The sequence below is a fragment of the Phragmites australis genome, chromosome 9 (genome assembly GCF_958298935.1).
Source record: "Phragmites australis chromosome 9, lpPhrAust1.1, whole genome shotgun sequence".
NCBI lineage: Eukaryota > Viridiplantae > Streptophyta > Magnoliopsida > Poales > Poaceae > Phragmites > Phragmites australis.
The window spans coordinates 34,119,964-34,128,747 of record NC_084929.1 but is presented as its reverse complement, the minus strand read 5'-3'; the positions used below and the strand labels follow the sequence as shown (position 1 = coordinate 34,128,747).

General features: G+C 43.1%; 1 pseudogene; it reads left to right on the top strand.

Annotated features, from left to right (window-relative positions):
- Window positions 1-7,532: 7,532 nt before the first annotated feature.
- LOC133928186 (PR5-like receptor kinase) lies at window positions 7,533-8,346 on the top strand (annotated as a pseudogene).
- Window positions 8,347-8,784: the final 438 nt, after the last annotated feature.

Genomic DNA, 8,784 nt, shown 5'->3' with positions numbered 1-8,784 from the left:
GTGTGTATATATTTTGATTGCTTGATTTTGTGAGCTAGTATATATATATGTGGTGTATACGCTGTATAAGTATAATATACATGTGTATATACATAAGGCAATAGAAAAGCTTTTGTATTAAATAGGTCGAAGCCCACCTCTTCTTTTCTCTCCCTCTCTCTGTTTTGGCCGATCCAGCCCAACCCAACCGGCCCGAGCCAGCCCACCGCTATCTCCCTCTCTTCTCTCTTCTCCAATTCTGCTCGCGCAGCAACACGGCCGTCGCCATGAAGATATCATCGTGTCTGAGTTGGAGATCAACCGCCCAACCGCTCAACAAGATCGCCAAAACATCTACAAGCTCAAGCCCGTGCCAATTTTGCCAAAGCCCGAGCCAAAACCATGAAGAACGCGTAAGAGAGTTCGCCGGCCGTACGAGCTCCCAATCAAATTCGCGGGATTGCGTTGGAGATGAGCTACAGAGTAAAAGGACGAAGAATCCTAGAGCTATGCACGATCTTTTGGCAAAAGATAGAGACCCGAGCTCATTTGAATCCTCAGGGTCGCGCTTGAGCCACCGTCGCCTCTCTATTCAAATCCGAATTGAATTGGAGATGCGGTAGCCGTCCGCCTATAAATATGCAACCCTAGAGGTTCCTTAGATCATTGCATAGTTTTTGCCCAACTCGCCGAAAAGAAATCGACGCCCAGAACGCATCTCCGACAAGCTTCGAAGCTTTGCGCCGCCTGTCGCCATCGCCAGCCTTGCTGGAGCGTCTTCGACGCCGACACATGCCCTAGGTGAGTTCCCCATGCCGACCCGAACCTTTTCCGCCGCTCGCCATCGATTTTAGTTCACCGGAGCGCCTTTCTGGCGAGCTTCTAGCCATGCGCCGCCATGGGAGAGATGCCGCCACCCTCTGTTCCGCAGGAGTTGAGCACCAGTGCATCTGAGCCGTTGGATCTTGATTCGACAGTGAAGATTAGATCCCCTCGTACCCTTTCGCGAGCCAATCAGACGTCACCACGTGTCCTCCACAATCCTAGTCACCCCTGCTTGCCACCTCATCTAGCCACATCAGCATTTTGCCCTACGTGTCAAGCCACCTCAGCAAGGAGTGCTAGTCTGCAAGCCCAGTCAGCATTTTCTTTTCTTTTAATTATTTTAATGACATCATAATTGGTATATATTACGCAATAAATATTTTTTAGTATAAAAATAATTTTGAAAAATATAATCAATAGGAAATTAATTTCTGAAAATATTTTATAATGTTTTATAGATTTATTTAATTCTATTTAATGGTTTTAAATAGTTTTATAATTCAAATAAATGCTGGAAAATTTTAGAAAAATCCCAAAAAAATCATAGATGGCTTTAGAAAATCCTAGAAAATTCTTATAAACATAAATTCATTTATAGATAATCTTTTCAGTCCTGTTCTAACCTTTGAAAAATCATAACTTGTAAACCGTAGCTCCATTTTAACCCGTTCTTCCGCTGAATTGTCTGAAATAGTGTAATATTATGATGATGATGTTTGGTTCTTTTGGATCTTGGTGTTTATGTGTTGTTGTTTTTTCTACGTATGTTGCGAGTAGACGCTAACGTTTCGGAGAAACTAGGAGGTCTGCAAGATCAAGATTTTGAAGACCCAACTGAGTTCAGTGAAAGCAAGTTGTGTTCTTGATCATTTTTATCTCAGTTTTGAAAATATTTGTTTTATAAATATGCATGCTAATAATTTGTTAGGAATCCCAAGAGTTAGGCTTTTTCCTAGATTCCGCTTATCATCCTTGTTGCCTTAGTATGGTTTTGGGTTATGGATGGGTAGATGATGCTTAGCCTTGCTTTGGGATAGTAAATATGATTAATGTTTTACAAACTTGATAACGATCCTATGCAACAATGATAAAATATGATGGTATAACTTTTGTAGCAATATGGTATAGGGATTTGAGCATGTGGTATGATATAATTTATGGTTTGGAAAGTGGTAGTCTTGCTCAAATCTAAGGACCGGTTCGTGGGGTGACCTTTCTGCGTTTATAGTACAACCACAAGCCTGAAATGAGACGGGCATAGCCAAGTAATTTTCTTACTCTCAGCATAATGTAGATCAGACATAAGAGCGATGAATGGACGATGCCTTGGGATCCGAAAGACGCAAGAGGGGGCTTCCATTGTTGAGGTGAAATCACGCGGCAGCGAAACCTTAGCGAGTAGACATAAGCTGAGAGGGGACATTGTAAAGGCTTTGTAGTGGATTCATAGCGCACACCTCGGTAGTGTGTAAGAGTTATCCGTTGACCAACAGATGCTCGATAAAACAGGATGATACGTCTTGTGGGTAAAGTACAACCTCTGCAGAGTTAAAACTGAATATTGAGCCGTTCTCACGGTCATGAGTGACACTGAAAACCTACCATGATTATAATTGGATGTTTTGGTTAGTCAGGTCAACTGTGATGGTGAGAATGATAGTTGAGAGTGGTCAATCATAGTGGTGGGAACTATGATTGAGGTTTCAACCTTAGTGGATGGAACTTTAGTTGAGGTGTTGGTTAGTAGGTTAAGTCAAGGTGGATGAAGATCTTAAGGTGGTTGGTTATTCACTTAATTATATTTGTTTTTCAAATATTTTTACTTAAATGTTGATATATGCAAGTGAGCCATATAGCCTTATCTTTGTCAAGCCTTCATATGCATACTATTCCTTCATAACTTATTAAGTACGACAAGTGCTCAATCTTGCTATCCTCAAACACTCAGTTAGAGAAGGTATCGAGGAGTACGCTAAAGGTGGATCATTCTAAGATGCTTTCTACGTCGATGATGCATGTGGGAGAGTCGTAAAGGATTAGAGTTTTTGTAGTTTGTTTAGTTCCGCTGCAGTTTATTTGGTTCTTCGACCGTTGAAGATCTCTTTTGTAAGATGGTTAATTTGATTAAGTATGGATATTGTAATGATTGTCATCAATGAAGTTACTATATATTGAGATTGATTCCTGAGCTCAACACATAGATGAGATTTGTTTGTTTCTTGAACCGGTCTCGACACTCACTTATGGTTTACGAATACATTTATGATGTTAATATGGTTGGATGAGTGGTGAGTATGAGACGAGATGTGGGTGGTGTTAGGGGTGTTTTCTGCTCAGGAGGATTCCTCGGAGCCATTCGAGAGAGGAACCCAGACACCGTAGACCTTCTGTCGGTGCAGTTGTCTCTAGCACTTACCTTACTCACCACATGCCAATCTAATGGTAAGGTGAACCGAATACTTCTGTAGCTGTAGTCATTTGAGCCTGGACATCGATGGTGTGAGCGGACAGGCTTGTAAAGGTATATAGTTTGCTCCGGGAGTACTTCTAGATACCTTCGCGCCGAGCGATGCATGATCTAAATGGTTGGAGCTTATTAGGAAAGGTTGACATGAGTACCCTTTGCGTGGGCCTGTGTGGACACGTGAGCTGTATGGTCCTCGAGTCGTGTGGGTCCAGGAGTATCCCCTGCAAGGTGTAAAAATATTTTGAAATATCACACTCTCAGTCATGAGCATGCTTCTGTTCATTTGCATCGGTCGTAGAGTTTTTATTTTGGTTTAGTGGCTATGGTATGTTGGTATGAGGATGAGATGGTTCTTTACAATTATTTTTATGATGGTTCCATTCACATTTATGTTCATATGGAGGTTTGCAGGGTAGTTTGTCCATGGTTTGTTAAATATAGGTACTCATACATATATGTTTAGGTTACTTATGCATGTTAATTTACTTAATCTTGTGGTATTTTTTATTGCTAATGGCTCAATGCATAATCCTTAGAGTTGGGCTATTTATATATGCCTTCTATGGATTAAGTCTTGCGAGTACCTTCGTACTCACGCTGCTCTTTCAGGTTCTGCTAGTGAGGAAGATGCGGTGTTTGGTTACTTCACGCCTGCTGATGTTGGCGACGGATATGAGTAGTGCATCCTACTCTAAATGGCGTGCTTTGAGGTGGAGCCTATGAGCATACGGCTTCACCTAGCTTTTGTTGTTATTAGCTTTACTTTCCGTTGCGTATTATCTCTGTAAACTGTTATTAATGATGCTTTCCTAAAGGCTTGTAAGATAACTTTAATTACTCGCTCTTTCTTAAACTTTGTTGTGATGACTTATGTTGGAAAGGCATGTGTTCCGATCTTGAGCACAAAACACGTGCCGGGACTACCGGGATGGTATTCTGGTTAATCATGGAGGTTGTGATTATAAATATTGATCCTCCTCATGATTAATTAGAATATTTTTTGGATGGTTCCTCACACTTGCATCCGCTCAGCCTGTGTATATGGTCCATGCGAGCAACAGGACATGCAAGTAACTAATCACACTCTTTGTACGAGCGTATGTAGGATGGAAGGCACGCGGGAATCAACCGTAGCTTGGATGCAGGCTCACCGGATGCAGCGGTTTGACACTGGGCTCACTGGTCAGCGGCAGTAAACTCCTTCATGTAGCCTCAGATTTAGCCTACCAAACACAAACTCAAACTCAAATTAAACCTACATTCGTAGATCCAACCAACCAAACACTCTTCTTTTCTAAAATACAACCCCTCTCAACCTGTTTCCTCTCATCCAGGATATACGATGCAGCTCTACGAGACACCGTGCAGGCAACCAAACACACCCCTAATTTTTTTTAGATCTCAAGCTATGTGTTTCGACCCATTGCGCCACAACGCAAGCTCTGAATTTTTGGAGATCCCCAGCTCGAGTAGTACTTTATATATATATTTGCAAAATTACATAGCCGTTTGAAAAAAATTCAAGAATAGACTACCATTGCTCGTTTATTGAGCGAGTTCTTGTGAGTCTCAGCGCTAAGAGCATATTAAATGTGTTTCACTGAGATCTCACTCGTTCAGAGGGACCTTACTCTCGCTCGCTGAACGAGTGGGACCCTGAGGAGTAGCCCATTGATTGGGCTAATCCTTTTGACACTGTTAGCTCTAGTGTCTGTACGTGTAGGTGTGTTCACATATTTTTATTTAATTATTGATTTTATTTGAGAGTATAAGAGTGATCTAAAATTTTTAAATATTTTCATGAGCAAACTAGAGCTCATAAGCAACCCATTTTAATTAGTTTGATAAAAAAAAAAAAAATCCTAAACCAATATTTAATTAAATTCTCCAAAGCAGCATTCTTTTATAGCTTATAGAAATTGTTAATGCCACAAATAAATTCCCAAAATCAGGTAAAATTCACTAATATTCTTATCATGTAATGTAATAATTTATAAAAATATTTCTTACCCTAGGATATTTGGTTAAAAAGTAAGTTCTTTTGTAACGCTCTATTTATATGCATTTTTATCCGGCATTACAAATGAACATACTTTTTCACCAAATAACCCTAGTGAATTTTTCCTGATTTTTGGGAATTTATTTGAGGTATTAAAAATTTCTATAATTTATAAAAGTAGGCTACTTTGGAGAATTTTAATTAAATATTAGGTTAGAATTTTTGGATCAAACTAATTAAAATAGGTTGCTAGTTAGCTCTAATTTACTCATAAAAATATTTAGAATTTTTAGACCAATCTTGTACTCCACATAAAATTGATAATTAAATAAAAAATATGTGAACACACTACACAGAATGAGCAGGATGGATGATGAACAGTGCATGAACACTACCCACCAAAAGGAATCTTTCGATCTGTGAGCGATACCTTTTGGTGGGGCCATTAGGGAAAAATCTCGCCTATTGAGCTGGGAAGAACAAGATCTCATATGCTGAACTAGTGAGAGCTGAATGAAATGTATTTAATATGCTCTAATAGAGAAATGGCTAAATGGGTCACTCGGGTTGGCCCGACCCGAGTGGCCAGACTATTGTAACGGGTCGTGCCATGCTAACTCGCGTGTCGACCCATGTGCCACGCCATCGACCCACGACACAGCCCATCTGCCACCGTGTTGTGCCCGACAGGTGCCTCAGGGCGACGGCGCAGGGGCGGGGCGGCACAACGGCGATGCAGCTGGGCGACTAGGCGGGGAGGTCGAGTGGCGAGGCGGGGTAGCACGGCGACCGGGCGGGGAGGCCAGGGAGGGGCGGCACGGCAGCCGGTCGAGGTGGCTGGGCGGGGCAGCCAGCGACGGGATCATGGGATGGGGCGATTGGCGAGGCGGCCGGGCGGGGAAGACGTGCCCGTGCCGACCTGTCTAAACCGGGTCGTGCCATACCAAGGTGTCAACCCAGGCACGACCCGACTAATCGTGTCGTGCTGGTCCGGCCCGGCTCACCTACCATCGAGCCGTACCTACAATATCATACCTTGGGCCGGTCCAGTAGGTATAACCCAGTTGACCATCTTTAAATCTAACCGCGAGGGGCTCATAAGGTCTCGCCCCGTTAAGAAATTAATCTCGTCTGATGAACTAACGACGATAGACTTCTTTTTGAACTTTTTTAACCAGACGTGTAAATTTGAAAATCGCTCAAGTAGAACGAGTTGGCCCATAAAATTCCAACCTACTGGACCGGTACGAGCTGCGCTCAATCGCGTCAAGCCCCAATAGTAAGGGCATGTTTTGAACCCTTGCCCACGCTTGCTTTGCCGGGCTGAACAAGCTTCCGCTGGTTTGGTTCTCTAGCGAGTTTGCCTCGGGGTTTGCGTTTGCAAGTTTTTTCTTGCTTTCGTAGCAGAGCCAATCTAGCTCACCAGCGCTGGTAAGGTAAGGCTTGCTCGTGTAGGAGAGATGAGGCAAACACAGCAAAGATTTCAAACACGCCCTAAGTTCCTGAGAAATATAGTTGGGCTGGATAGATGGTCCTAATTAGATGTGTCGCAACTCAAAACTGCATGTTGCTCTGGTTTGTTCTGACAGCTATATGGGCCGTTAGTGTATCTTGACAACTACACTGTGCAGAGGCCCGTGAACGCTGCATAGTAGGACTCGGACAAGCACGAACTTGGTGAGTGGTGACGGTGAGGAGGTGGTCGTCGTGTCATCGATGTTGACAACTACACGAACATGGTGTCATCGATGTTGGTGTTCCGGTAGGGCTTCTGGCATGTCCGTTCGGCTAGGCTCTGGTCGATGACGGTGAGGAGGTGGTCGTCCTAGTCGACGCTCGTAACCTGGAACCCAGCGGAATTATTCATGTTGATCACCAGCTTGCCATTCGCGCAGGAGAGGCGGTACCCGGGCAATAAGCAGTAGTCCGGCCGGTCCACGCCGTTCACCGAGAACGGGTAATCGACGTCGAACTTTACTGATCCGCACTGGTATGGTGTTGGGGTACAATTGCTGTACCGGAAGAAGGCATCGGGTTGTGGTTTGCAGGGTGGCACTGACGAGAGAAGTAGGATGAAGAGGAGTGGTGCTAAATGCAGCCGATGCATTTGCTCTGATGGCTCCATTGCAAAGGGGATATGGGGACGAGCCTAGGACTCTAGGAGAGGAGCAAGATATATGAATGATCAGAATACTAGACAAGTGTGCTGCTGCAGTGCTACTTAAGATGGTAATTTCTTAGTCGTTGCAATGGTCATGGTTCATGGTGTTACTCGAAAGATTTGCATTTGGACAAAACTCTGAAGGGAAAAACTCACTAAGTTGGGAGAAATTATTTGACATTACAGTTGGCATTGCTCGTGGACTTGAATATCTTCATCGAGGGTGCACTAGCCGTATCGTGCATTTTGATATTAAACCCCACAATATCCTACTGGACCAAGATTTTTGTCCAAAGATCTCTGATTTTGGATTGGCAAAATTGTGCATGACAAAAGAGAGTATTATCTCTATTGATGGTGCCAGGGGAACCATCGGCTGCATTGCCCCAGAGATCTTCTCACAGCAATTTGGACAAATAAGTACCAAGTCCGATGTCTATAGTTACGGGATGATGGTCCTTGGGATAGTTGGAGCAAGGAAGAACATCAATAGGAGTTCAGAGGTCAGTAGCAAATATTTTCCTCAAAGGCTTTATGAGCATTTGGATGAATACTGTACTGTCTATGCTGGTGCGATCAGTGTTGATACTGAGCTTGTCAGAAAGCTGATATTAGTCGGATTGTGGTGCATACAGTTGCAGCCTAACAACCGGCCTTCATTGACTAGAGTAGTTGAAATGTTGAATACAGGACAAATGATCTGCAGATTCCACCACAAAGTCTCTTGTGTTAAAGGCTCCAGCTTCAGTTTTAGTTTGTTCTTATTCCTGTACCATGTAACTGGAACTCCAACAACCAACAAGACGTACTGCAAACGTGCTTTGTGCTCTAAAACGTGCTTTGAACTCATACTACTGGTATGAATCTTTTGTGCATTTGCATTTAAGCGAGACTAGCAAAGAATTAGCAACTCAAAGTGGCCAAACTTTTATTCGTGTAACATTTATTTCATACATATACTGAATACATGACAAGTATCCATACATGACATATCAAGTCTAAAGAGTAGAACTCACATCATACCAAATACTAAAGTACTGGATCTCAATTTATTTTTCTCTACTACTTAAAAATACGTAGTACTCCTTTCCCGCAATTTGCCCTCTCGTATATCCCACGGCCTCCCGCACCGTGGGCCCGCACGCTCTCACCCACGCGCTACCGCACTGTGCGCTCACGTGTTTGCCCACGTGCTGCCACACCGCGCATGATGCGTAAAAACACGTGCATTAAACTAGTAAGTTTTAATAACTCGAAGCAGAACACTCATTTATTAGTACTAAATCACACGACATAAGGCAGTTAGCAATCCAAGCCATGAGATCCGTCTACTTGCATGATTGCACGTATGCG